Source organism: Peromyscus leucopus, chromosome 2, assembly GCF_004664715.2.
Source record: "Peromyscus leucopus breed LL Stock chromosome 2, UCI_PerLeu_2.1, whole genome shotgun sequence".
NCBI lineage: Eukaryota > Metazoa > Chordata > Mammalia > Rodentia > Cricetidae > Peromyscus > Peromyscus leucopus.
The window spans coordinates 130,079,840-130,107,257 of NC_051064.1; the positions used below are offsets into that span (position 1 = coordinate 130,079,840).

At 46.5% G+C, this 27,418-nt stretch overlaps 1 protein-coding gene and 1 non-coding gene across 2 annotated transcripts in view; both read right to left on the minus strand.

Annotated features, from left to right (window-relative positions):
• Zbtb8a (zinc finger and BTB domain containing 8A) overlaps positions 1-12,083 on the minus strand; it is a 34,216-nt gene extending 22,133 nt beyond the window's left edge. The window contains 1 exon segment of the mRNA XM_028855839.2: positions 11,699-12,083. The gene's annotated coding sequence lies outside the window, so the exon portion shown is untranslated.
• Positions 12,084-19,979: 7,896 nt separating this feature from the next.
• Trnak-cuu lies at positions 19,980-20,052 on the minus strand. Its single transcript has one exon. It is a non-coding gene; the product is annotated as a tRNA-Lys (tRNA).
• Between the last annotated feature and the right edge of the window lie 7,366 nt (positions 20,053-27,418).

The window sequence follows — 27,418 nt, forward strand, 5'->3', positions numbered from 1 at the left end:
GCTGGCCGAGGAGCGCGCCGCAACTGGTGCCGAAACCCAGGAAAGGTAACTTCGGACACCAGGTGAGGGGTCGAAGAGGATTCAGAACTCAACACACGGAGCGGTGACGTCGGTAAGTTCGCCAGGTATGCTGATTGCCGGGATTAATCCGTTTGTGTTTGCTTTCGTGGTCCTTCTTATGATTATTAGAGAGGGACGCAAAGCATTAAGCAAGCACCAGGATAGTCTATCAGAATCAGACTTTAAAGGGGAGAACTTAAGTAGGCCTAAAAAGAAGAAAGAAAAGAATAAAGAAAATAAGCCAGAGAAGGAAGGAAATTCAGGAAAGAAAGGGAACCCTTTTTATCCAGTATTAGAGGAATTTGCAAAACTTGATTTATCTGATAATGAATTAGATTCAGATGAGGAGGAAAATTTAGAGAAAGCTGCAGCTGAATATGAGGAAGAGAGATATGGGTGGTGGCGACCCCCTCCTTATGATGTTTCTGCTGGGATGAATGTGGAACCAATGGCGCCTTCGGGACCACATCCACCCCCGGCACCACCTTTGTATCTGCAAACAGGTGGAGGTTGTCATTTTATCAGGAGGGACACCTGGGCGCGGCTAGCGTCCGCGTTTCCAGTCTTTGAAGATCCGCAAACAAACAACAGATATCATGAACCTGTGCCTTATAAACAATTAAAAGACCTGGTTGAGGCTGCTCGAGCCTATGGAGTAACAGCCAGTTATACCTTAACATTATTGACTAGGCTCACTACTCAGGCTATGACTCCAACAGATTGGTTCGAAATAGCCAGAGCATGTTTAACTACAGGACAGTATCTGGATTTCAAATCTATAGTTACAGATAGAGCCCAGGTACAAACTAGAATTAATCTTCAGAATAATCGACCACAGTGGACGGCTGACATGCTACTGGGTCAAGGACAATGGACCGTAAATCAGACGGCATATCCTATTGAAGTTTATCAACAGATAAATGAGATTTATTCTAAAGCTTGGAAATCATTACCAAATAAAGGAGAAGTATCAGGGAATCTGACTAAGATCATTCAGGGCCCGAATGAACCTTTTTCAGATTTCGTAGCTAGAATGATGGAGGCAGCAGGAAAGATATTTGGTGATGTAGAAACAGCTATGCCTCTGGTTCAACAATTAGTATATGAGCAAAGCACAAAAGAATGTCATAGAGCCATTACCCCGTGGAAAGGAAAGGGATTAGAAGCTTGGCTAAAAGCCTGTCGGGAAATTGGGGGACCGCTAAGTAATGCTGGCCTAGCGGCAGCAGTCCTTGCGGCCACACGAGCTGCACGAATGGATGCTAGCTGCTCTGACGTAGCTCCTTTAATTATGGTGTTCACACATTACTTGTTATTCTAATCATTCTCAGAGAGGTTATGGGGAATCCTTGTGCTGGCTGGGGACCAGGTGCTAGGCATCACCTTTGCAGTGGAGGTTCAAACTGCTGCAGCTGGTCCCTGTCTCCAGAGATGCAGGCTTGGCCATTTCAGCCTCTTCAGGTGGAAGGAGTTGATGGCTCCAAACTATCCTTCGTACCTCTACTTCCCTAAATGCACAGTTGAAAGGTGGCCTTATGGTGCTTAACCAGTGCATTGACTTGGTACAAGAACAAGTTGACATCCTTTGGCAGCTGGTCCAATTGGGCTGTGAGTGGAGAATGCCTGGTTTGTGTGTCACTAGTGTGCAGTTTCAGAATGGTTCCCGAGCAGCGAATTTGTCTAAACAATTGTCCAGTTATCTTATAGGAAATTGGTCCGGAGAATTTGAAGAGACCTTGGAGAAACTGAGAGTGGCGGTGGTGACCATCAACTCCACCTGAGTGGATCTCAGTGTGGCGGAGGGACTGTCCTCCTGGATCGCTTCAACCTTTTCCCTGTTTAGAATGGGTGGGGGTAGGGTATATTTTTGGCATGCTGCCTTGGAGGATGCGTGTTTTGTCTGTGGTTGGTCTGCCGTTTGCGAGCACGTACAAAAAAGGACAAGGTCATTATCACTCAAGCATTAGCCGCTTTGGAGTGTGGCTCCTCCCCCCCAGATCTGGCTTTCTGCCTTAAAGAACAACTAATATCCACATAGCCTTTGCACCCCTGGGACTGGCAGTCCATTGCACGCGGGAAGGTATGTGGACAGCTTTCATACACTTGCATTGAGCACAGGATGTCAGGCTCGTGCACTGCACTTAAAGTGTAGGACATTTTCCTTCCTTTAAGGAGAGCAAGTCTAACTGCATATGGGTTCACATAGCCTTTGCACCCTTAGGACTGGTTAGTCCATTGCACTTGGGAAGGTATGTGGACAATTGTTACATGCATAGCCTTTGCACCCCAGGGACTGGTTGGTCCATTGCATTCTGGAAGGTATGCAGGCAATTATGCACAGTTAACTCATCCTCGATCGGTCAACACATCATGAGGTGGGGACCTGATCGGATGAAATACTTGTGTTGCAGAAATCAGACCTATACTCTCTCCTGCTTAATTAATAAAGAGGGGGGGAGATGTAGGGAGCCGCTATTCAAAGATGGCGCTGGCTTCCTGGTAGCCTAGCTGTAAACAACTCCATATTTGGCTATGATGCACAAGTATGGTAATTGGCCTTATGTCCTCAGCCTATCCCGTGGCTCCCGTGCTAGCATCCTGGCGGGACCCAATCACAGTACGGCACGTTTGCCTGATTCCCTATATAAGCAGCTGCAGTTTAGTCCTGGGGCCCCTCACTTCCCGCTCTCCCTTAACCAAGAGGTGCTCCAATAAAGTGTGATCTGAGAAGAATCCTCGCGTGGTGGTCGTTCTTCCTCGCTGGCCGAGGAGCGCGCCGCAGGTGGCGGCGGCGCACGCCTTTAATCCCAGCACTCGGGAGGCAGAGCCAGGCGGATCTCTGTGAGTTCGAGGCCAGCCTGGACTACCAAGTGAGTTCCAGGAAAGGCGCAAAGCTACACAGAGAAACCCTGTCTTGAAAAACCAAAAAAAGTGAATTCCAAGCTATCAGGGAGAATGGATTTCTAAGCCTAGTCTGTGTCCCACACAGTTTTTACATGCTGATGAAATGTCATTTTGGGGGACAATCACCAAGTTCCACCCTAGCACATACTCAGACACCTTCAGAACTTCCTTTTGGAAAACGAAAAAGTACATTTCCCAGACTCCTTTGCAGTTAGTGCCGATTCCCCCCTCCGCCCCCCCCCCCCCCATGTAAGACATCAATTCTCTTAGAGTTTCAAGGTAGAAATGAGGCAGGAACCATCTTTCCAGGGCTGGAATGTTAATGCTGGCAGACATGTCTGTGGAAGTTTGGCTGTCAAGACAGCACATGATTTATACATGTATGCAAATATCACAAATCTCATTTATTTTTATGTAGAAGTACTCCATTTGCACGTATGTCTGCATTACAGAAGAGGGCATCAGATCCCATTATAGATGGTTGTGAGCCACCATGTGGTTGCTGGGAATTGAACACAGGACCTCTAGAAGAAGCTAGTGCTCTTAACCGCTGAGCCACCTCTCCGGCGCATTTATTAATTTTTACGTACAAGTACTCCAATGCATGTACTAATCTCCATAATGTAGACATTATGTTAACAGTTGTAGTTCTTGTTTTGTTGTTGTTTGAGAAGGGGTTTCTCTGTGTAGAGTTGGTTGTCCTAGAACTCACTCTGTAGACCAGGCTGGCCTTGAACTCACAGAGATCTACCTGTCTCTGCCTCCCTAGCGCTGGGATTAATTTTTTTAAAAATTGGGCTGGAGAGATGGCTCAGAGGTTAAGAGCACTGACTGCTCTTCCAGAGGTCCTGAGTTCAATTCCCAGCAACCACATGGTGGCTCACAACCATCTGTAATGGGATCTGGTGCCCTCTTCTGGCCTGTAGTCATACATGCTGGATACATATAAATAAATAAATCTTTAAAAAAAAAGTTTTTAAAAATTAAATTTATTTGTATTTGTGTGTGTCTGTGGGTATATGCAATGTATGCGTAGTACCCACGGAAGCCAGAAGAGGGTGTCTGATCCCTGGAGCTGGCGTTACAGACGGTTGTGAGCCACCCAGTATGGGTGCTGGGACTGAACTCAGGTTCTCTGGAAGAGAACTTAACTCCTGAGCCATCTTGCAAACATTTCAGAATTTTATTACCATACTTCTTTCTTGTGTCTATCAGAATGCTTACACAAAACTGACTGGTCCTACCATATATATTTATAGGCATCCGAGGGTGAGAATTAAACTATGTAGGCAGGCTCTACTCTACACATCAACTGTACACCTCATTTCTACCTTATTCCTTATATCTGACTATGTAGACCAAGTGGTCCTGAACTCACGAAGATTATTGCCTGCCTGTCTCCAGAGCACATGGACTAACAGTGTGCATGACCACACGTGACTGGTGGCACATGCCTATGATCCTAGCACTCCACAGGCGGGAGCAGAAAGATCAGAGTCCAGCCTCTATACTCGATTCTGGCTTGAAAAAAGGCACTGGTCCTCGGCGAGCCTCGCTTGGGTGCATACTGTCCCTCCTTTAAACAAACCCCAGCTTGGCTTCCCAGTGACTCATCCTAGAAGTTTTCAGTGGCTTGTGTCCAGAACCCAGCTTCCTCTGAGTGGAGGCCCCTGGGAGGAACTCTTCATGCTGAGAGCCGCAGCCAGAGTAACAGCTCCCTCTGCTGCGCGTCTTCTTTGGGGCTGCTCCAGGATCCTCGGAGGCTAAGCTGAAGAGAGTCCCCCACCCCCCACCCCCACCGACAGCCACTTAACTGGCCCTTATCCTTCCTTTAGCTTGTATGACTTTTGCTTCTCTGCTCCTGTTTCCTGGCCCGAGATTCACCTAGTGCTCAGGGAACGTCACCAGAACTGAAGGTAGGAATCTCGACAGCTTCTTCGTTTTCTGTTTGTTTGTGTGTTTCATTTCTTTATTGAGATCAGAAGACAGAGGTGGCCTTTGGTTCTCTCCTTCCATCCTGTGGGCTCTCGGGATTGAACTCGGTTCATCAGACTAGGTGGCATGGCCTTTTTACCCTAGAGCTAGTTCACTAGCTCCCTATGGATCTGCCTGAGGCAGAATCAACCTTAAACAGATACCTTAAGTGACTCTCTTACCCCTTTTCAAATCCTTCGTATGTCTGTGCACCGTGTGTGCCCCCAGTGCCCGGGGATGCCAGAAAAGGGAGTCAAATAATTTTTCAGGGTAATTTTTTTGTTTTTTATTTTTATCTTATTTTATGTGCATTGGTATTTTACCTGCATGTATGTCTATGTGGGGTGTCAAATCCCCCGGAACTGGAGTTACAGACAGGCGTGAGCTGCCATGTGGGTGCTGGGAATTGAACCCAGGTCCTTGGAAAGAGCAGCCAGTGCTGCTGCAGTCCACCCCACCCTAGTGTTTCTCTGTACAGCCCTAGCTGTCCTGAAACTCATTCTGTAGATCACGCTGGCCTTGAACTCAAAGATCTGCCTGCCTCTGCTTGCATTAAAGGTGTGCACCACCATCGCCTGGCTGGATAATAATCTTACTATGGAGCCCAGGCTAGCTTCCAATTGTGATCCAGCTATAATGATTAAAAATATATATATTTATAAAAATTTACAGAAAGTGTTTCTTTTAATGTTTAAATTAAAGTCACTTCTTATTATGTGTTTTTGTTGTCCCATGTGCACACCCCATGGTCACCTGACATTGAGAGGACAATGTGGGGGGGAGTCGACTCTATCCTGCATCCTGTGAGTCCAGGGATCAAATTCATCAGGAATGGCAAGTGTCTTTACCCTCAGAATCGTCTTACTGGCCTCCAATAACTATTATATTTTTCAATACATTTTTCAAGTCTGGAAGTTATAAGGCAGGGCTGGAGAGATGGCTCACAGAAAGGAAGTATTTGCTGCTCTTCAAGAGGACCCAAGCTCGGTGCCCAGCATTTACATCATGAGGTTCACAGCTGCCAGAGGAAACCAAGGCACAAGAGAAATGACTAGAAAATTGGGGGCTGGAGAGATGGCTCATCAGTTAAGAGCACTGGCTACACTTCCAGAAGACCCGGGTTCAATTCCCAGCCCCACATGGCAGCTCACAACTATGTAACTCCAGTTTCAGGGGATTCAACTCCCTCACACAGACACACATGCAGGCAAAGTACTAATGCATATAAAATAAAATAAATCAATCCTTAAAAAAGAAAATCTCCAAAATTATACACAAAGCAAGTGAACCAAATCAGGGCTGGATCAGAGCCAATTTACATGTCTTATACTCTCTGCAAATGTCCCACAATGCCTCTTAGGCAAACAGGGTGCATTCCCAAAGAAAGCTGAAACAATGCAGGGAAAGACACAGCCTGAGGAGGGTCAAAAACCCACTTAAAGTTTAATTCCAGTGTGGTGCTCAGCCAGGAACCCCAGTACTCAAGAGGCTGGGACAGAAAAGGCTAAGGATGAGGTAGTCGGGTGGTAAAGGGCTGTCTAGCACTCTCGCACAAAGCCAGGCTTGACCCAAGCCCCACAGGAAACTTGGAGTACTGGGAAATGAAGATGGAAAGATCTGGAGTTCAAGGTCATCCCTGCCCACATAGCAAGTTTGAGGCCAACCTGGGCTACATAAGACCATGTCTCAATAAAGTAAAGAGTCAACGCTTTCAAGAGAAAGTTCTTCTTGAACTACATAGCAACAGGACGTGAAGGGCTCTAGCAGGCCCAAGCATAGCAAGCCTGGTGCTGGCAGGCCTTGCCCCTCCCCCTTGCTTCTCTCTTGTAAACTATAGATTACATGCCTAAAGCTAGCCACCAAGGTCTGTTCCATTACTTGAACACTTTTTTTTAAATTTGCTTTATTTTGTGTGCATTCATGTTTTGCCTGCATATTTATCTGTGTGAAGGTGTCAGATCACCTGGAACTGGATGGAGTTACAGACAGGTGTGAGCTGCCATGAGGGTGCTGGGAATTGAACCTGGGTCCTCTGGAAGCGCAGTCAGTGCTCTTAGCTGCTGAGCCATCTCTCCAGCCCCTTACTTGAACACTTCAAGCCCCTTATTTGAACACTTTATTATGCCAGGCTCATTCCCAAGGCTTATCACCAAGGTCCAACTATCAAAGTATTGAAGTCCAGCAATCAAAATCCCCAAGATTTTGGGCCTCTTGGATCTCTGTCAGTTCAAGGCCATCCTGGTCTACAGAGTGAGATCCAGGACAGGCACCAAAATTACACAGAGAAACCCCGTCTTAGGGGGGGGCGGTTGGGATCACACCTTGGCTGCTGTTTTCTGCCTGATTCCTTCCCTAATAAATAAAGGATCTCTCTATGAAAACAGGTGTTTGGTGTGTGGTCTGTGCCTAATCCGGGGTCTGGAAAAGAGTATCCCGCTGTGTGCAGATCCCTTCAGGAAGTGCTCAGGAAACTGGCTCCCTTACAACTTGGTAACACTTAGCATCCTTTACAATAGCAAATAGCATCCTGCCTGCATCAAGAAGGGCGCTATTTTCTGCATACAGGACTCTGCCACAGGCATGGATAATGCCTTCCAGATGTTTGCAGTAGATTGATCTTACAAGCTGTATTAGCTAGCTACACTAACTCCGGTGAGTCATCCAAAAGTCCAATGGAACGTCTACAATATCTCTGAGTTAAATATTTATAGTAGTCCCTAAGAAGATTATAGAATTCAAAATTCCCATTAAGGTCAATGATCTTTTAAAAGGTGGTTGGAACAGACAATTACATATTTTAGGAACCATTAGGTTTGAAGGTCTTTGGAACAGAAAGAAAAGTCATATAGACTGAAGATATGGGTAGCAAGTAAAGCCTGATACTACTATACACAGCATTGACACAGAGTGGTGGTTCTCAGCCTTCCTGATGCTGCGACCCTTTAATACAGTTCCTTAGGTTGTGTGACCCCCAACCAGAAAATGATTTTCGTTGCTACTTCATAACTGCAGTTTTGCTGTTGTTATGAATCATACTGTAAATATCTGACACACTGGATGTCTAATATTTGGCCCCCATGGGGGTCTCGACCCTAGGTTGAGAACTACTTATCTAGACCTTAGTGTGTTGGTCTTAGCAAAAACTCCTAGTTCCTAAATTTGAGTTAACTGGAAGAGCAATTGTGTTCTTTGAACAGCAATTGTATTCTTTGGAGGATGAAGAACTTGTAATTCTGGGAAGATTTAGAATTAAGTCCATCTTAAGAGCTGTGCTGTAGAAGGATGTGTCTCCTTCAAAGTTCACGCTGAAAGTTAATTCTCAGAAGGGAAAATTAAGAGGAGCTTTTAGGGGGTTATCAGGTGGCAGTGGGGGACTGCTCTCATGGAGGGGATTAGCATCGTAATAAAGGGATTTGGAGAAGTGGGTCTTGTTTTGTTTTTCAAACACAGGATTTCTCTCTGAAGCCCTGGCAGTCCCGGAACTTGCTCTGTAGACTAGGCTAGCCTCAAATTCAGACATCCCCCTGCCTCTGCTGGGATTAAAGGAGTGCACCACCACTGCCCAGCAATATTTCTTCTTTGTGTGTTATCCAATCCGATAATTTGTTTTAGAAGCACATATGGACTACAGGGTCTAAGACAGGAAATATTTAGAATTAAATATAAATGTCCTAGGGGTGATGGAGAGATGGCTCATCGGTTAAGAGCACTGACTGCTCTTCCAGAGGGTTCAATTCCCAGCACCCACATGGCAGCTAACAACTCTCTGTAACTCCAAGATCTGACACCCTCACACAGACATGCAGGCAAAACACCAATGCACATAAAATAAAAGTAAATAAATTTGAAAAATAAATAAGAACATTTGCTGGGTGGTGGTGGTGCACACCTTTGATCCCAGCACTCGGGAGGCAGAGACAGGCAGTTTTGTGTTCGAGATAAGCCTGGTCTACGCAGAGAAACCCTGCTTCGAAAAACAAAACAACTTAAGAAGAGCTGGAGTTATGACCCAGCAGTTAAGAGGACTGGCTATGGTTAAGAGCACTGTTTTTCCAGAGCACCTGGGTTTGCTCTCCAGCACCCACATGGAGGCTCATAACTACCTGTAACTTCCATTCAAGGGGATCCAACACCCTCATCTGGCACCAGGCATGCACTTGGTACACAGGCACACATACAGGCAAAACACCCATTTAAAACATAAAAAAGAAAAGAAGACTTAAAACTATAGTAGAAAGAGCCTCAGTTAGAAGATGACATGTTGGGCTGGAGAGATGGCTCAGTGGCTAAGAGCACTGGCTGCTCTTCCAGAGGTCCTGAGTTCAATTCCCAGCAACCACATGGGTGGCTCACAACCATCTGTAATGAGATCTGGTGCCCTCTTCTGGCCTGCAGGCATACATGCAGGCAGAACACTGTACACATGATAAATAAATAAATCTTAAAATGTTAAAAAAAAAATGTTAAAAAAAAAAATGTCCAAAGTAGGAAAGAGTCATTTGTATCTGAAAGAAGAGTACTCTCCAGGCAGAGGGAACTGCAGGTGAGAAGGCCCTGAGGTGGAACAAGTAAGAATGGAATATGGCTTCTCTTCCTTCTCCTCCTCCACCTCCTTATCTCTCTCTCTCTCTCTCTCTCTCTCTCTCTCTCTCTCTCTCTCCACTTGTCTTCTACACGCTCTCTTCTGTCCCCTCCCTCCCTCCTCCTAATAAAGCTCTGATACTGGGGGAAAAAAGAATGGAATATGGAGAAGGAAAGGGTGGAGAGAGCAGGCCACCATGTAGCATGACTATAATGCATGACTTGGGCGGCTGAGGTAGGAAGAAGCAAGTCCAAGGTAGCCCTAGGCCACTCAGAAAACCCTCATCTCAAAAATAAAATTAACGTAAAAAATGTGGTAGTGGCACATGCCTTTAATCCCAGCACTCTGTAGGCAAAAGCAGGTGAATCTCTAAGTCTGAGGCTAGCCTGGTCTACAGGGCAAGTTCCAGGACAGCCAGGGCTACACAGAGAAACCCTGTCTGGAAAAAAAAAAAAAAGTAAAGGATCTGGAGATGTATGTCAACAGTAGATCATTTGCCTAACATGTGCAAGGCCCTGGGTTCAACCCAGCAAGACAGACAGACAGACAGACAGACAGACAGACACACACACACACACACACACACTCGGTGAGCCCAGTTCCTATAAGGCCTTGGAGACTTATAGATCTTATGGGCCTTTGGCATTTTTGGTAAGATGTAGGGAGCGATTTAAGGCTTGGAGAGAGTTGGGCATATGGTTCAGTGGTAGAGCTCCTTCCTGTGTAACATGTATGAAGCCCTGGGTTCAGTTCATGCACAGAACAGTACCAGGTGTGGAGATCCATGCTGGCAATCCCAGCACTTGGCAGGTGGCTGCAGGAGAATCAGGAATCCAAGGTCATCATAAACTAGATTTGGGGCCAGCGTGGGCTACAAGGGACCTAGTCTTCCAAAAAGAAAGAAAAAAAAAGCAAAAAAAAAAAAAAAAAAAATCAGGGAGAATTAAAAATAAACTTATATCAACCTCTCTGAATATTAAAAAATTAACTATGCCATTGAAAGAGTTAAGACAAACTGAAATTCAACTAGTTCACCCCAAAACCCCTAAGGTGGAGGTAGGAGAATCAAAATTTCAAGGCTAGCCCGAGTCCAGTTTAAAACAAAGAATAAAATGGGTAAATAGATAAGAGTTAAGTGATAAAGATCAGGGAAGGTTTTTGGAACTTAGAGACTCCTGGGAGCTGCAAGAGCAGGGGGGCTTGGGAGGTTGTCACCACTCCTCCCACCCCACCCCCACCCCACCCCCCGCCAAGGGGTGAAACTCCGTCTTTCCTTTGCCAGGCAGAATAAACAGCCTGCACAGGTAGCTGTCTTATAAGAAATTAAGTGAACTATTCATGAAAGTGAAACCACTCCATTTACTAAAGTCCTGCAAATATAGACTTCTAGGTTAGCGGTGTGTGCGGTCGAATGCCCGCTAGGTGTGAAACCTATTCCAAACACGTCTCGCAAAGACGTGGAATACAGCTAACCGCACGGTCAAGGGCGAGTAAGCGCGCCAGAGCGCGAAGGAACCGAACCAGACAGTGTCGCCAGGTGGGAGATGCCAGGGACATTCTCCCGGGAGCCAGCTGGGGCTCCATACTTCGGCCCTCGGTTCTAAGACCGGAACCGTCGCGTCGTGATTGAAAGCGAGAGGGTGGAGGGCGGAGTGAGAACGCTGGGCTGCAGCGCCCCGCGCCCCGCGCCCCGCGCCCCGCGCCCCGCGCCCGCGCCCCGCGCCCCGCGCCCCGCGCCCCGCGCCCCGCGCCCCTCCCCCGCCGCGGCGCCCGACGGCTGCAGACACGCCCGACTCCGTGGCGCCGCCTCCCCACCGCCGCCGCCAGGAGGCTCCGGAGCCTTCCCGCCTTTCCCGGGGCCCGACCCGGTCCGGCTGGGGCGGGCGGGCGGCGGGGCGGGCGCGGGCGGCGACGGCGCAGCCATTGTCCCGCAGCCGCGCCCGGGGCCGCCGCCGCCCGCGCCTCCTTTGTGGCCGTCGCCGGCCCTCGGAGCCCCTGCTCTGCGCCCCCGGCTGCAAATGGCGCCCGGCCGCCCCTGCTCCGCCCCGTGCACGGGCCACGGTTGCACCCCGGGGTGCACCCCGGCGCCCCCGCCGCCCTCCTCCAAGCTCCCGGCCGGGCCCGCAGCCCCGACGCCCCGGCCGCCCTCCGCCCGCCCGCGCCCGCACAGCCACTTACCGCGGAGCTCTGGCCGCTCGTACGCGTTGCAGAGCAATTCCCGGTTCCCGGTGGGGAAGCACCCCCTTCCGAAGCCGAGGCTGTGCGCCCTAAAACAAGTAGCCCCAACGTGGGAGAAACAAAAGGTATTTGCTGACGTGGGCGTTGGACAGAAACGCCCGAGGGCTGAGGACACAATTAAAGGGGCAACGCACAGATTTCAGGCACCAACCAGCAGCTTCGCCCACTCCCCCTGTCCGTGCCCACACCCGGCTGCACCCTCCGCAGGCACTGGGGCGCCCAGATTCCCCAGCAATTCACTGCGGATCATTCTTTTAGTCGGGAGCTTAAATTTTTAAAATTGTACTTTACATTGGGAAAGGCGCCTCCCGAGGGCAAAGGGGCTGGATTTCTAAGATGTGGGGATATTGGTTTAAGGCTGAGAGGGAGGGACTTAGGCGTGCCCACAATTACTGTATAAGTACATGTGACATTATTGTACTTAACTTTAGCAACGTCAAATGGAAGAAATTTCCACAAAATTTCCCTCTTTATCGAATCACTTAGTCTAGTCAGGGATAGCCTTTTAGAAACCTTTGTAGGTCCCCATCAGACCATTTGAAAAGGCGAGCCCAGAGAGGCTGACATACCCGGAAAACGATTCTTGATATAAAACTAGTAGAAAGAGAAGGATCTGTTTTCAAATACGAAAATTGATCGTATCTCAAGCTTCTCTCCTGACATGTCCTTAGTATTGAGACCGCAAAACATCAGGTTATACATTTCCTAAAATAGTAAATTGCTGGATTTTCACTCTACACAAGAATAACTTCTATAAACTAAATTAGTTTTCTACTTCTTCATACTGGTTGTCAATTACTGCGAATCATGTATTACGATGAAATGGGGGGAACTCAAAATTTTAAAACATACATTTTTGCTTTTTTTTGGGGGGGGGGTTTCGAGCCAGGGTTTCTCTTTGTAGTTTTGGTGCCTTTCCTGGATCTCACTCTGTAGACCAGGCTGGCCTCGAACTCACAGAGATCCGCCTGCCTCTGCCTCCCGAGTGCTGGGATTAAAGGCATGCGCCACCACTGGCCCGCTCAAAGCATACATTTCATTTTTTTTTTTTTTTTTTTAAGGTTTATCTCTCCCAACTCTTAATCGATGGTGGGGGAGGGGGGGCTGGGGTCTTGTTTCCTCACTAATTCACCTTGCGTTTTGAAGTCATTCTCTGGAGACCTCAATAGACTGGTCTTCTCTGAATGTCACACCTGTTTACTCCAGAGGTGCTTTGTGATTTAGATGTGTTTCTTCGCCTTTTGAGGTAATGGAAGCTTGTTTGAAAAAGATTGGCATGCTGGTGTTGTGGCACAAGACTTTAATCCCAGCACTCCCGGAGGCAGAGGCAGGCAGATCTCTGAGTGAGAAGCCATCCTGGTCTACACAGCAAGTTCCAAGACATTCAGAGCTACGTAGTGAGACCCTGTCTCAAAAAGAGAAAACCATTAGCGATTAGCATTGCTGAATATGTTCAAATTCTTCTGCTAACACCCCGTTGAAGATTTATCCCAGAGAGCCCTAGACATTATAATAGCAAAAGTTTACTGTGGCACTGGGGAGGGAGGCAGAGGCAGGCAGGTCTCTCTGTATTCAAGGCCATCCTGGTGTACAAAGAGAATTCCAGGCCAGCCAGGGCTACACAAGGAGGCCTTGTCTCAAAACAAAACAAACATTCTGCAGACAGTTAAGCCAACCAGGAAGGTCCCTTTGCCCCAAGGGAGTGGGGGGGGCACACTCGGGGAGTGGGGTGGGGGTGGGGGTGTTCCTGGCATGTAATGATTGCAAATAGCAGCTTTTCACCTATGTGGCTATTCTCAAGGAAGTTGGAAACTACTCTAAAGCTATTCACGTCTCTGATCCAGAAGTTATCCCCAGTCTGGGCTCCAGACAGGTATGCAGAGTGCCTTTGGGAAGCCCCAGGGCACAGTGGCCAGGGTTCATTCACTTAGGCCAAGTCATCCTGTCCATCTGCGCCAAGCTCCTGGATAAGGAACATCTGGTTGAGGCCCAACCTGGAGTCAAGTTCAAATTCCTGGTCTCCAGATGATCCACGTCTTAAAGAAGTGGGGCTTCACCAAATGTAATGTATAATGCAGATGAATTTGAAGACATGGTCCCTGAGATGCAGCTCATGTCTATGCCTGATGCTCATGGTAGAAGCCAGCAGAGGACACTGGATCCCCCGGAACTGGAGTGAGAATGCTTGTGAGCCACCACATGAGTTCTGGGACTCAAACTCAGGTCCTCTGTGAGAGCATCTAATGCTCCATGCTGGGGTGAGCCTTGGTGATGCCTTTAAGTCATTTCTGCTCCTGTAAGTAACCCCAATAAAATCACTGGTTCCCCGAGATGGACTTTGGTGGTGTCCATACTTTGGTCTGGCGTGGGTTCCCTGTCTGGGGTGAGGAGAGGAGTGTGTTTTGTCTCCCCAGGCAAGGTTTTTGTCACACAACAGTGGCACACACCTTTAATCCCAGCCCCTGGAAGGCAGAGGCAGCCAGATCACTGTGAGTTCATGCCAGCCTGGTCTATATAGATAATACGAGCTAATTCAGGGCTGTCAAAAAAAGAAAGAAAAGAAGGAGCCCGGAAGAAGACCAGTTTGTGTCTGCTTTGTTTAGTGGAATAGGAGGGTCACAAAGGTCATAAAACTGGCTTGGACGTGTTGAGAATGAGGTCATCTCTGTGACAGAGGTTGACGTCTTCATCCTTTCTGGATGTCATACATTTTCATCCCTTTTGTATGCATGTCACCTGAAACCCATAGTTTGGAGAATTCCTTACCTTATGGTTAATTGGTGGAAGTAGAAACTACTCTCTGTAATAGAATATGAAATTACCAATGTTGTTGGTTGTTTTTGCTCTTTTAGGAGGCCCGCCACCTAGCTCCCAGACAAACCACACACGGAGCTTATTCTTAATTATAAATGCCTGGCCTTAGCTTGGCTTGTTTCTTGCGAGCTTTTCTTAACTTTAAATTATCCCATCTACCTTTTGCCTCTAAGCTTTTACCCTTTTCTTACTTCTGTAATTTTTTTTTTTTTTTTTTTTTTTTTTTTTTTTTTTTTTTTTTTGGTTTTTTGGGACAGGGTTTCTCTATGTAGCTTTTGGAGCTTGTCCTGGAACTCACTTTGTAGACCAGGCTGGCCTAGAACTCAGAGTTCACCTGCCTCTGCCTCCCAAGTGCTGGGATTAGAGGTGTGCACCACCACCCGGCTATTTCTGTAATTTTACTTTCACTCCGTGGCTGGCTGTGTCGCTGGGTGACTGGCCCCTTCTTTTCTCAATCCTTACTTTCTCTTGCTCTTTCTTCTTTTTCTCCCAGATTTCTCCTTCTGTTTATTCTCTCAGCCTGCCAGCCCCACCTGTCCTTTCTCCCACCTTGCTATTGGCTGTTCAGCTCTTTATTAGACCATCAGCTGTTTCAGACAGGCACAGTAGCTTCACAGAGTTAAACAAATGCAACATAAAAGAATACAACACGGGCTGGAGAGATGGTGTAGTGGTTAAGAGCACTGGCTGTTCTTCCAGAGGTCCTGAGTTCAATTCCCAGCACCCACACGGCAGCTCACAGATATCTGTAACTCCAGTTCCAGGGGATCCGAGGTCCTCATACAGACACACCTACAGGCAAAACACCTATGTACATAAAATAAAAATAAAAAAAAAGAATAAAACACATCTTTGCATCATTAAACAAATGTTCCACAGTATAAACAAATGTAACACATCCTAAAATAATATTCTATTACACACCAATGATTTATACTCCCAGGATTCCTTGCAGATACAACAACCATTTTTATACTTGGCCATCGGATGCCCCTCTTGAAGAGGGAACTACAGCAGCAATACCCAAGAACCATACAGGGTGTCTTTAACAGTAGTGACAGTTGCAGCAGTAGCTCCAGGGCCAGTGCTGTGTGTGTGTGTGTGTGTGTGTGTGTGTGTGTGTGTGTGTGTGTGTATACATACATACATATATATGTATATATATAATTTATTTATTTTTATTTCATGCTCATTGCATATATGTCTAAGTGAGGGTGTCAGATCACTGGAGTTACCAGACAGTTGTTAGCTGCCATGTGGGTGCTGGGACTTGAACCCGGGTCCTCTAGAAGAGCAGCCAGTGCTCTTAACCACTGAGCCATCTCTCCAGCCCCAGGCCAGTACTTCTAATGGCAGCACCCATTGCCTCACTCTGGTGCTGTGGTGCTAACTGGCTGTCCCTGTCTACTGAGAACAGTGCTGGTACCCTCACCAGGCCGATTCTGTGATATGACTTTGGCTATAGTTTCTGGATGCCTTCCATCCTTGTGTCCCACCTCTCCCTCTTATTCTGTGAACTTTTTTTTTTTTTTTTTTTTTTAAGATTTATTTATTTATTACATATACAATGTTCTGCCTGCATGCCAGAAGAGGGCATCAGATCTCATTTATAGATGGTTGTGAGCCACCACATGGTAGCTGGGAATTGAACTCAGGACCTCTGGAAGAGTAGTCAGTACTCTTAACCTCTGAGCCATCTCTCCAACCCATCTGTGAACTTCTAATGTAAATTCATTTCTGCTTAAATTAGAAGCTTAATAGGTAATTGTTTGAGATAAATATTTGTAACACGAAACAGTCTTATTAATAAAAAACAAAACAAAAACCCGAGCCAGACATTGTCTCTTTTGGCGGAGGATCTCATAGGGGTGAGAACTAGTGGCTGGCTGCTCTGCCTCTCTGATCTTTCACCTTTTACCTCAATATCTGGCCCTGGGTTTTTATTACAAATATTAGTCATCGCCATTTGTTGGTAGCACATGCCTGTAATCCTACTACTTGGGCGGCCTCCTAAAAGCAATCTGGGGAAGAAAGCGTTTATTTGGCTTACAAGTCCCAGTCCCAGTCATCTTTGAAGGAAGCCAGGACAGGAAGTCAAGCAAGGCAGTGACCTAGAGGCAGGAGCTGAGGCAGAACCCTAGAGGATCATTACCCACTGCCTGTTCCTTAATCAAGGAGACCCAAGAGTTCAAGGCCAGCTTGGGTGACATGAGACCCTGTCTCATGAAGCACAATTTGTCATCAGTGTCATGGAGACAGTAATGAAAACCATGCATGTGGGTAGAGAGACTATGAAGTGAGGAGAGAGGGTTTGGGATCAGTGGAGGTCCCTACAAGCTTCACAGCCGGCAGGAAAACCATCCGGTGAGGGAAGAATGAAACTCAGTTCAGCCCGATTTAGGTAACCAGTGCTGGGCCAAGACTTCCAGAGTCCGACACCAGTTTGTTTATTTTAGCCATATTTAAGAACAGTAAAATTTTGGGGAAAAGTTCTATGATAACAATGAACTCAGTCCCGTGTGAGTACCACAAAACTTAAAATATGTTTACACTGAAGCTTTTTACAAAGTACACATGGCTTCGTCCATAAGATGGGTTCTTGTTGGCTTAGAAACAATGCTCAATCTAAGGGTCTAGGGAGAGTGACTGAGGTCAGCATAATGCCTGGCCCTAAGAAGATACAGAAGTCACTAAGCTCTTATAAAGGACAAATGACATCTCTCACAAGGATGAGTTCTATGGACTAGAACTAATGCTCAAGGATTTAGGGGTAATGGGTCTGGGAAAAGTAAAATGTCTGTGAGATATGGGTGGAACTTGGCTCATCAGACAGCCAAGGATCACTAGGTTGTAAACTACATCCATTCCCAGCATTCCAGGAGAAAGAGGTTAAACATCTCCTGCCTTTGAAGAAAGCCTGCACGTTTAAGGTTCCTAGCCTTTCCAGTGCTTTTCTTCATGCGTGAGGGCATTTTGCCCTCTGCAGGGAATCAAGGTGTGTGTGGGGGTATTGTTTTTGTTTACTTTTTTGTCATCTTGGCACAAACCAGGTTCACGTGGGAAGAGGGACATTCCGTTGGGAGGACACATCCATCGGATTGGCCTGTAAGCAAGTCTGGGGGCATTTTCTTGTCTGATGGTCAATGTGGGAGAATCCAGCTCACTGTGGGTGGTGCCACCCCTGTGCAGGTGGGTTAAGAAAGAAGGCAGCGTGGGCAAGCTGTGGGGACGATGGCAGTAAGTATCGTACCTCTGGGTTCTGTCCCAGTCCCTGCCTCACTTGAGTTCCTGCCCTGGCTTCCTCCAGTGATGGGCTGTGATCAGGATGCGTAAGCCAAATAAACCCTCTCCTCTCCAAGCTGTTTATCATCATGGTGTTTATCAGAGCAATAGGAAGCAAATAAAGGCAGGAGGCTTTGATCTGGAGCAGGTCTCTCTATATAGCCAGTCTGGCGTTGAACTCACTCTGGGCCTCAGCCTGCGATGTGCCGGGATTCTAGACATGGAACACCACGGCTGTCTAGGACCAAATGTGAAGCAATCCCTTTATCTAATGGATGGGAGATGAAGCTGCATTGAGTCTGAGAAGTGACTGGAGAAGGAAGAGACATGGGATGATATGTTGTAACTGCAGCTATAGAAGACTTCAAGGAGGTAGACAGAATTGGACAGCGATATTTAGTCTCGCTAAAACATCAGGTCTTGGAGAAGGTATCTGCTAGTACTAACAAGCTGGAGATCATTGATCTCAGAGAGTGGTATTAAGCTTGAAAGTTAGAGTGATGGTCTGAGCATACAGAAAAAAACAAAAATAAAAACAAAACTCCATTTCTATACTTGTAGCCACCATTTGACACAGAAGACTTCTAGGAATAAGACAGCTATTCAGGGAAGCCATTGTAAGCAGATACGGTAGAGTATCAAGGCACCTCTGACACTGTCTACCTGGGTATAACATCAGATCCTCCAGGTTGAGGGCAGTTCTAAGACTGCTCCCTTCAGATACCGATTGCAAACAATAAATTGTTTTACTTGTGCTCCTGACCTGGGTAAAAAAGCTTCCCACAAGCCCCTGGGGGAAACCCATTAATTCTCTGCTTTATCATAAAGGTTATGAGAAGTGGTAGAAATAAAGAGATAGCTTAGACAAAGTACGGGGAAGGGACACAGAGCTCCCAACCCCCTCCCCTTCCCATGCACCGATCTCCAAGAACCATTCTGTGTGACTGTCTTCATTACTTTCCGACTGGTGGGATAAAACATCATGACCTAGGCAACTTATTAAAAAAAGCTTTTAATTGAGCTTACAGTTCCAGAGGGTTCACATCTGTGAGCTGGGGCAAAGGCATGGTGGCAGGAACAGCTGAGAGCTCACATCTGGATCCCCAAGCAGGAGGCAGAGAGACACACTGGGAATGGTGGGAGTCTCCTCCATGAAAGCCACACCTCCTGACCTCCCCACCCACCTCCCCAGCCACCCACTGGACCTCTCCTTGTTTGTCTTGAAGTTGTATGTCCAAATTTGTGGGGTCTCGAGTGGGCCCTGATTGGCTAGGTGAATGTTTGCTGATGACGTTAGAAATGAGACCCGAGACTAGCCGTCAAAAAGTTACACTCGGTTCTGGTGGCTACAGCCTGGCCTGTCTGCTGCCCACTGCAGCTTTTCCAACCTGATGTTACTCAGCCTCTGGCTCTCGAAGCTGGAGCCCTGGTACAGTGGAGGTTTGTGTTTCTCCTGTGACGTCCTCGTCCCCCAGGACTGTGTTTCTAGCCCACCAGAGAGTCCTACTTCCCACCTAGGGGAGGTCCTTCCCAGAGTAAGGCTGTGGGATGTCTTTCTGTCGGCTGTAAATATGTGTTGCTCCGACTGGTTGATAAATCAAGGAGAATCGGGCAGATGTTGCAGGCCGCTGCCAGCTGCCAGGACAAGCAGGATGTGAAAGTACCGGTAAGTGGCAACATATAGACTCATAGAAATGGGATGAGTTGAGTTGTAAGAGCTAACTGTAGATGTAACCAATTGTCTTATTAAAGTAAGAAACACAGAACCAATGTAAAAGAGAAAGCTGAGAGGTCAGAGCTCAGAGCTAAAACCTTACCTCCTGCAGCACTCCTAGCTTCCCCGAGAGAGAGCTACTTCCTGTTTGTCTGTCTTTAAATAGTCTTTCTGTTCTGCCTTCTCATTGGTTGTAAACCCAACCACATGACTGCCTGTAAGTACCCTCCAGGTCTTAAAGGTGTATGTCTCCAATACTGGCTATATCCCTGAACACACAGAAATCTACCTAGCTCTTCTAACCACCATGCTCTTGCTATGGCTCTAATAGCTCTGACCTCTCGGCTTTCTCTTTTACATTGGTTCTGTGTTTCTTATTTTAATAAGACAGTTGGATACATCTACATATGGCGCCCAACGTGGGGCTCGAACCCACGACCCTGGGATTAAGAGTCCCATGCTCTATCGACTGAGCTAGCCAGGCGCGGTGGCTATTCACAGGCACGATCCCACTACTGATCAGCACAGGAGTTTTGACCTGCTCCGTTTCCGACCTGGGCCAGTTCACCCCTCCTTAGGTCAACCTGGTGGTCCTAGAGACGGGTCTCACTATGTTGCCCAGGCTGGAGTGCAGTGGCTATTCAAAAAATGGTGGTCCCCCGCTCCCGGGAGGTCACCATATTGATGCTGAACTTAGTGTGGACACCCAATCGGCATAGCGCACTACAGCCTAGAACTCCTGGACTCAAGCGATCCTCCTGTCTCAGCCTCCCGAGTAGCTGGGACTACAGGCATGCGCCACCGCGCCCGGCTGGCGCCCAACATGGGGCAGGATGTGAAAGTACCAGTAAGTAGAAATGGGATGAGTTAAGTTGTAAGAGCTAACTAGCGAGAAGCCTGAGCCATTAGGCCATACAGTTTGTAATATAAGCCTCTGTGTGTTTACTTGGGACCAAGCGGCTGAGGGTCACAGTGGCCAGGCAGAACCAGAGAAACTTCCGACTAGAGTCCCTTTGTACCCAGATCAGTGTGAGACCTTGTCAGAGAGAGATGTTGGCAGAGACACAGGGAGAGTTGAGAATGGGCTACTCCTGGGAGATTTTCCTGGAAAGAGGAGCTGCATTTCTTCTCACTGTAATAAACCAACTGACATGTGGTGCTATGAACTTAGATCTGGTTTATTTTGTGTGTGGATCCTGTGAGTTAGGAAAGCGACAGGTTATCAGCGGGCATGGCTTGTCTCCCATTCCACAGTGTCTGCCGCCTCCTCTGAGAAGACTCAGAATGATGGACACTGAGATCTGGAAGTTTCTTTACTTCCAAATTTAAGACTAAGACTGGGACAACAGCTGGATGTGGTGGTGCACACCTTTAATCCCAGCACTCAGGAGGCAGAGACAGGTGGGTCTCTGAGTTCCAGACCAGCCTGGTCTACAGAGCAAGTTTCCAGGACCAGCTACACAGAGAAACCCTGTCTCCAAAGCAAAACAAAATAAAAACAGAAATCAACTTTTAAGCATTCATAGAGACCACGGGGGTGACAAAGACATCTTTAGTATACAGAAGAAATAGTTCATAGTAGCTGGACTTGTAAGAATGTCTAAGAATGGCCCAGAGGAAAAGTGTTATCTCCACTCCCCCTACCTCCAATCTGGAGGGCCAAGGCAAGAACAGAGATAGGTATAATGACGTCTAACTGCCTGTAAATAGTTTGACGTGCTCTCTTGAAGGGCAGATCAGAACAGCTGAAGACTGCTGAAATGAGTGTGGGCTAGACCTAGTGACTTGCTTCTTAAAATAGAATAAGATAGAAATGATATGTGGTTTCAGAAACCTGGTCACCAAGATATAGCAGCTTCCTGTTTGTTCTTTTCTGTCTTGAATAAGTTACTCTGAGAGAATCCTGAAGAAGCCCTGAGGAGGTGACCTGAGACCTTTGCCGCAGCATGTGAGTAGGACAGAGGCCATCATGAGATACATCCTCATCCTCCAGCTCATCTTCAACTGACTGTTGCGCCAGATAACAGTTTCATGAGAGACCCTGAGTATTGTCTGAGTCCAGCTGTGCTCTGGACTGTTGGTCCTCACAGTCTTACAAAGAGTAAATGTTGTGTTTGTTTTTCAGAATTAAGTATTAAGCCCACAGCCTCACACATTCTAAAGAACTGTTCTCCCACTGAGCTACACACCCAGCCCAATGCTTGGTGTTTAAACCATTAAGTTGGGCTTGCCAGGCAAAGCTATCTGTGCAGGTAATCCCAGTGAAGACAGGATGATTGCCACAAGTTCAAGAGCAGCCTAGTTCTCTGAGTGAGTTCCAGGCTAGCCAGGACTACACAGTGAGCCCTGTTTCAAATAGAAAAACAAACTTGTCTTCTAGTTAGATTTCTATTGTTGTGATAGAGACCATGATCAAGCCAGGGGGTGGTGGTGCATGCCTTTAATCCCAGAGACAGAGACAGGCACTCAGAGACAGAGCCAGGCAGATCTCTGTGAGTTCGAGGCCAGCCTTGTCTACAGAGCGAGATTCAGGACAGGCACCAAAACTACACAGAGAAACCCTGTTGGGGAGGGGGCGATACAAATAGGAAAAGAAAAAGTCATGGTACCCTTATGTATAAATAAGAAATGAGGTTAGTAGTTAATGTTTAAAAATTAAACTTGTAGTCACATTAGGTATGTTTTCAAGGCTAAATGGTATATTTTAGATTAAATGGTTTTCAAATACTTCAAAGACCTATAGAATATGGCCTTTAAAATATTTTAACTTGCCGGGTGATGGTGGCACATGTCTTTAATCCCAGCACTCAGGAGGCAGAGGCAGGTGGATCTCTGTGAGTTCGAGGCTAGCCTGGGCTACACAGTGAGTTCCAGGATGGCACCAAAGCTACACAGAGACACCCTGTCTCAGGGGAAAAAAAAGAAGAAAGAAAGAAAGTAAATTAGGTATAAAACTTTGGATTCACTAAGATAGGATAGATAATGCATTATTTTCTCTGAATATACTCGCTACAAATGGACAGAATATTGTAAATGTAATTTTTACTTGATAACTTTTTCTTTGTTTGGTTGTTTTTTTGTTTTTTTTTTTTTTTTTTTTTTTGTTTTTTGTCTTTTGTTTTTCGAGACAGGGTTTCTCTGTGTAGCCTTGTGCCTCTCCTGGAACTCACTCTGTAGCCCAGGCTGGCCTCGAACTCCCAGAGATACACCTGCCTCTACCTCCCAAGTGCTGGGATTAAAGGGTGGGCCACCACCACCCAGCTTGATAACTGTTTTTGTTGTATATAGTTTTACTATGTTAAAATTACAACCTTTCTTTGTATTTAGACAAAAAAGGGGAAATGTAGAATATTAAAGATGTGTTACACTTGTTCATGCTGTGGAACATTTGTTTAATGATTCAAAGATGCGTTTCATTCTTTTATGTTGTATTTACTTAACTATGTGTGCCACCACCACCTGGCTCATTTTGCATTTTTTTTTTATGGGTTGAAAGTAACCAAAGGAAGAATATTTTGTGGCCAGTGAAATATTTTTCTGTCAGCTTAATGGCTGCACCTGAAATGGATATTTTAACTACCTTTTGTGACCCTGCAGCCCCGCCATACAGCCTGGTGCGACTTCTGCTCACACCGGCACCAGCTCTGTTGCCGCCACCACATGTAGCTTTTAAATTAAGTCTCTACCATTCTATTTACCAATGAAGACTAGGGAGTCAGATGTTGGAGTGAAACCTTCTAGCTCAGAGAGGCCAAGAAGCAACCAGCTGACTTTTTTTTTTGCCCAGAGACCCAGCAAGAGAATGTCTCTATAGTTGGCATTTTCTTTGGGCTACTAATCAGCTCCCAAGTAAAGACATGAAGACTTATTATTGATTATGAATGCTTGTCCTTAGCTCAGGCTTGTCCCACTAGCTCTTTTAACTTAATTTAACTGATTTCTATTCATCTATGTTTTGCCTCATGGCTTTTTACCTTTCTTTCATTCTGTATGTCCTGCTTTCCTGCTTCCTCCATGTCTGGCTGGCTGGCCCCTGGCATCTCTTTTTCCTTCTCCCCCCTGAGCCTAAATTCCTCTTTCTACTTATTCTCTCTGCCCAGAAGCCTGCCTATACCTCCTCCCTTACTATTGGTTGTTCAGCTTTTTATCATACCAACCAGGTGCCTTAGGCAGGCAAGGTAAAACAGCAACACATCTTTACATAATTAAACAAATGTAACACATCTTTACATATTTAAACAAATGCAGCACTGTGGAAGGTTCGTCTACATTGTGTGAATATATGTCACTGTGATCACTGTGATCACTGATTGTTTTAATAAAGAAGCTGACTGGTCCATAGCTGGACAGGTAGAGGTTAGGCAGGACTTGCAGACAAAAAGAGATCATGAGGGGCTGGAGAGATGGCTCAGAGGTTGAGAGCACTGACTGCTCTTCCAGAGGTCCTGAGTTCAATTCCCAGCAATCACATGGTGGCTCACAACCATCTATAATGAGATCTGGTGCCCTTCTCTGTATACATAATAAATAAATAAATCTTTTTTTTTTTTTAAAAAAAAGAGAGATCATGAAAGAGAAGAAGAGGGTTGGGGATTTAGCTCAGTGGTAGAGCGCTTGCCTAGCAAGCACAAGGCCCTGGGTTCGGTCCTCAGCTCTGGGGAAAAAAGAAAAAGAAAAAGAAAGAAAGAAAGGAAGGAAGGAAGGAAGGAAGAAAGAAAGAAAGAAAGAGATAAAGAGAGGAGTCTTAGAATCTTGAGGAGATGCTGAGAGAAGGAGATGAACTTGCCATACTGAGAAAAAGTATCAAGCCACATGGAAGAGTGTAGATAAGAAATATGGGTTAATTTAATTTTGTTGTTTTTTTTTTTTTTTTTTTTTTTAAGATTTATTTTATTTATTCTGTATACAGTATTCTGCCTGCATGTATGCCTGCAGGCCAGAAGAGGGCACCAGATCTCATTACAGATGGTTGTGAGCCACCATGTGGTTGCTGGGAATTGAACTCAGGACCTCTGGAAGAGCAGCCAGTGCTCTTAACCACTGAGCCATGTCTCCAGACCATGGGTTAATTTAAAATGTGAGAATTAGCTCATAACAAGTCTGCACTATTGGCCAAGCATTCATAATTAATAATAAGTCTCTGTATGGTTATTTGGGACCTGGCTGGTGGGAAAGAAAAGTCCGACTACACAATGCATCTTTGCATAGTTACACAAATGTTCTACAACAGTCTCCAGCCATCCCAAACCAAAAAACCCTACAAAACTCCAAGTCCCCCCTACTTCTTCCTGTGTGTCTCTCAAGCTGTCTTCCTGGCTTCTCTATGGCTAATTCCTGCCAACTAGTTGCTGGCTCAGCCCCTGATCTAAGGTTGATTTTTTTTTTTTTAACACAGTCTCAGGTTTCACAATGTGATTAAATATCCTGTAATATGAAAGGTATATGAATTCAGATTTTACATAAAAAGAAATCTATTAGAACACATGTAGCTGAAAGTTTTCCTGTGTCCTGCCCGGTCTGAAGCCGTTCAGACCCAAGTAAACACACAGAGGCTTATATTAATTAAAACTGCTCAGCCATTAGCTCAGGCTTATCACTGACTAGCTCTTACATTTAAACTCAGCCCATTTCTGTTCATCTATATGTTGCCACGTGTTCCATGGCTTTACCTATCTGCCATTACCTGCTGCTCCCTGGACGGCAGAATGGCGTCTCCTGACTCAACCTTCCTCTTCCCAGAATTTTTCTTGTCTGCTTATCACAGCTATACTTCCTGCCTGGCTACTAGCCAATCAGCATTTTTTTTTCTTTTTTGTTTTTGTTTTTTGGGACAGGTTTTCTCTATGAAATAGTCCTGGCTGTCCTGGAACTTAGTCTGTAGACCTGGCTGGCCTCGAACTCACAGAGTGCCGCCTGCCTCTGCCTCCCAAGTGCTGGGATTAAAGGTTTGTACCACCACTGCCCGGCACCAATTAGCATTTTATTAAACCAGTGTACAAAAGCATTATCCTACATTAGTTACCTCTCCCTCTGTGACCACTCACCTGATAAAGGCTACCTAAGGAGAGAAGGGTCTATTTTGGCTCACAGTTGGAGAGATACATTCCATCACAGTGGGGAGGCAAGGCAGCTGGTGAGATTCCAGCTGCATCAGGAAGCAGAGAGAGAGGAATCTAGCACTCAGATTGCAGTCTCCTCTTTTATTCAGTCCAGGACTCTGCTCCATGGAACGGTGCAACCCGCATTCTAAGTAGACGTTCCCTCGTCAGTCCATCCTTCTGGAGATGCCCTCACAGACCCACCAGAGACCAAGCTGGCAATGAAGAGTATCCATGAAATCAACTATGGTTGCTCTTTTGTACAGCTTCCCTGCATCAATGTCAGTTCTGAGTGGACCTGCAACACAGGATGTACCCAGCCCCCGGGGCATTTACTCCGTGGCCCTTTATGGAAAAAAATCTTGCCGGCCCCTGTTGTAGGGAAGGAGATTTTGAGGGTGTCTGTTACCTCATTGGAGATGACTAATACATTCAAGAAGAGTTAACGGAGCACGTGACTAGCCAGAGGGAAAGGCAGGCAGGCACCACAGCCCACTCTGGGTCCCTCCCATTGGCTGCCACTATGCACACTCGTCGCCTCCCCGCACCCTTCCGCACAGCCTTCCCCACAGCAGGACTGGGCTCAGCCGCGATTTTCAGTCAGTATGGGTAACCTGGGCTTTACTCCCCTCCCACTGGGCTATACATTTCATAACACAAGATTTATGGCTTCAGCCTGTTGGCACTCGCGTGGCGATGGATGTGGTGAGGTGTGTGGTGGATGTGGATGTGGGTGTGGTGTGGGGGTTGGGGTTGGGGATTCTCTATCACCTCCACTTTCGTCCTCTGGGGCATCATCTCTTTCTGACCTGGAGTTCTGTCTGTCTGTCTGTCTGTCTGTCTGTCTGTCTGTCTGTCTATCTGTCTCTCTCTCTCTCTCTCTCTCTCTCTCTCTCTCTCTCTCTCTCTCTCTCAGCTAACCTCAGAAATCCTCATTGTGCCCCTCAGTGCTTTTGCACAGTCACTGCGATCTAATTCTGGTCCTCCTGCTGGCACATCGAAATCTCCGAACTACGGAGCCCTCTCTCCAGCCTTCACTTAAACCATTTAAAAAATTATGACATTTAAAAACACTATTTAGTGTGTGTGTACACAGAGCACATGTGGAGACCGGAGGACGGTTTGTGGGAGTCAGTTCTTCCTGCCTCTTCACTTAAGCCCTGGGGATTGAACTGTGTGTTTTGCTGTAATCCCAGCACTCAATGGAGGAGGATATACATATGTGTATATATATATATGTATATACACATGCATACTACACACATACATGTATATATTTCAAGGTCATCCTCAGTTACATATCAAGTTCAAGGCCAACCTGGCCTACATAAACTCTGTCATCAAAAACTAGGAGGCTTTAATCCCAGCACACAGGAGACTAAGGCAGGTGGATCTCTGTGAGTTTGAGTCCAGCCTGGTCTATACAATGAGTTCCAGGACAGCTAGGACCACATGGAGACACTGTTTCTAAAAACAAAAACCAAACAACAAAATTAGAGCCAGCAGGGTGGCTTCCTGAGTAAAGACACCAAACACCAAAGAGCCATTGCTGGTGGAGCGAGAGCAGACTCCTATGGTGATATATTTGTAATCTAAGAAATAAAGTTTGCCCGAGAATCAGAGGACAGAGCCAGCCACAGAGTTAGTTACAGAAGTCAGGCGGTGGTGGCACTCACACTTGGGAGGCAGAGATCCATCTGGATCTCTGAGTTCACAGCCACCCTAGACTACAGGAGATTAATCCAGTTTAAA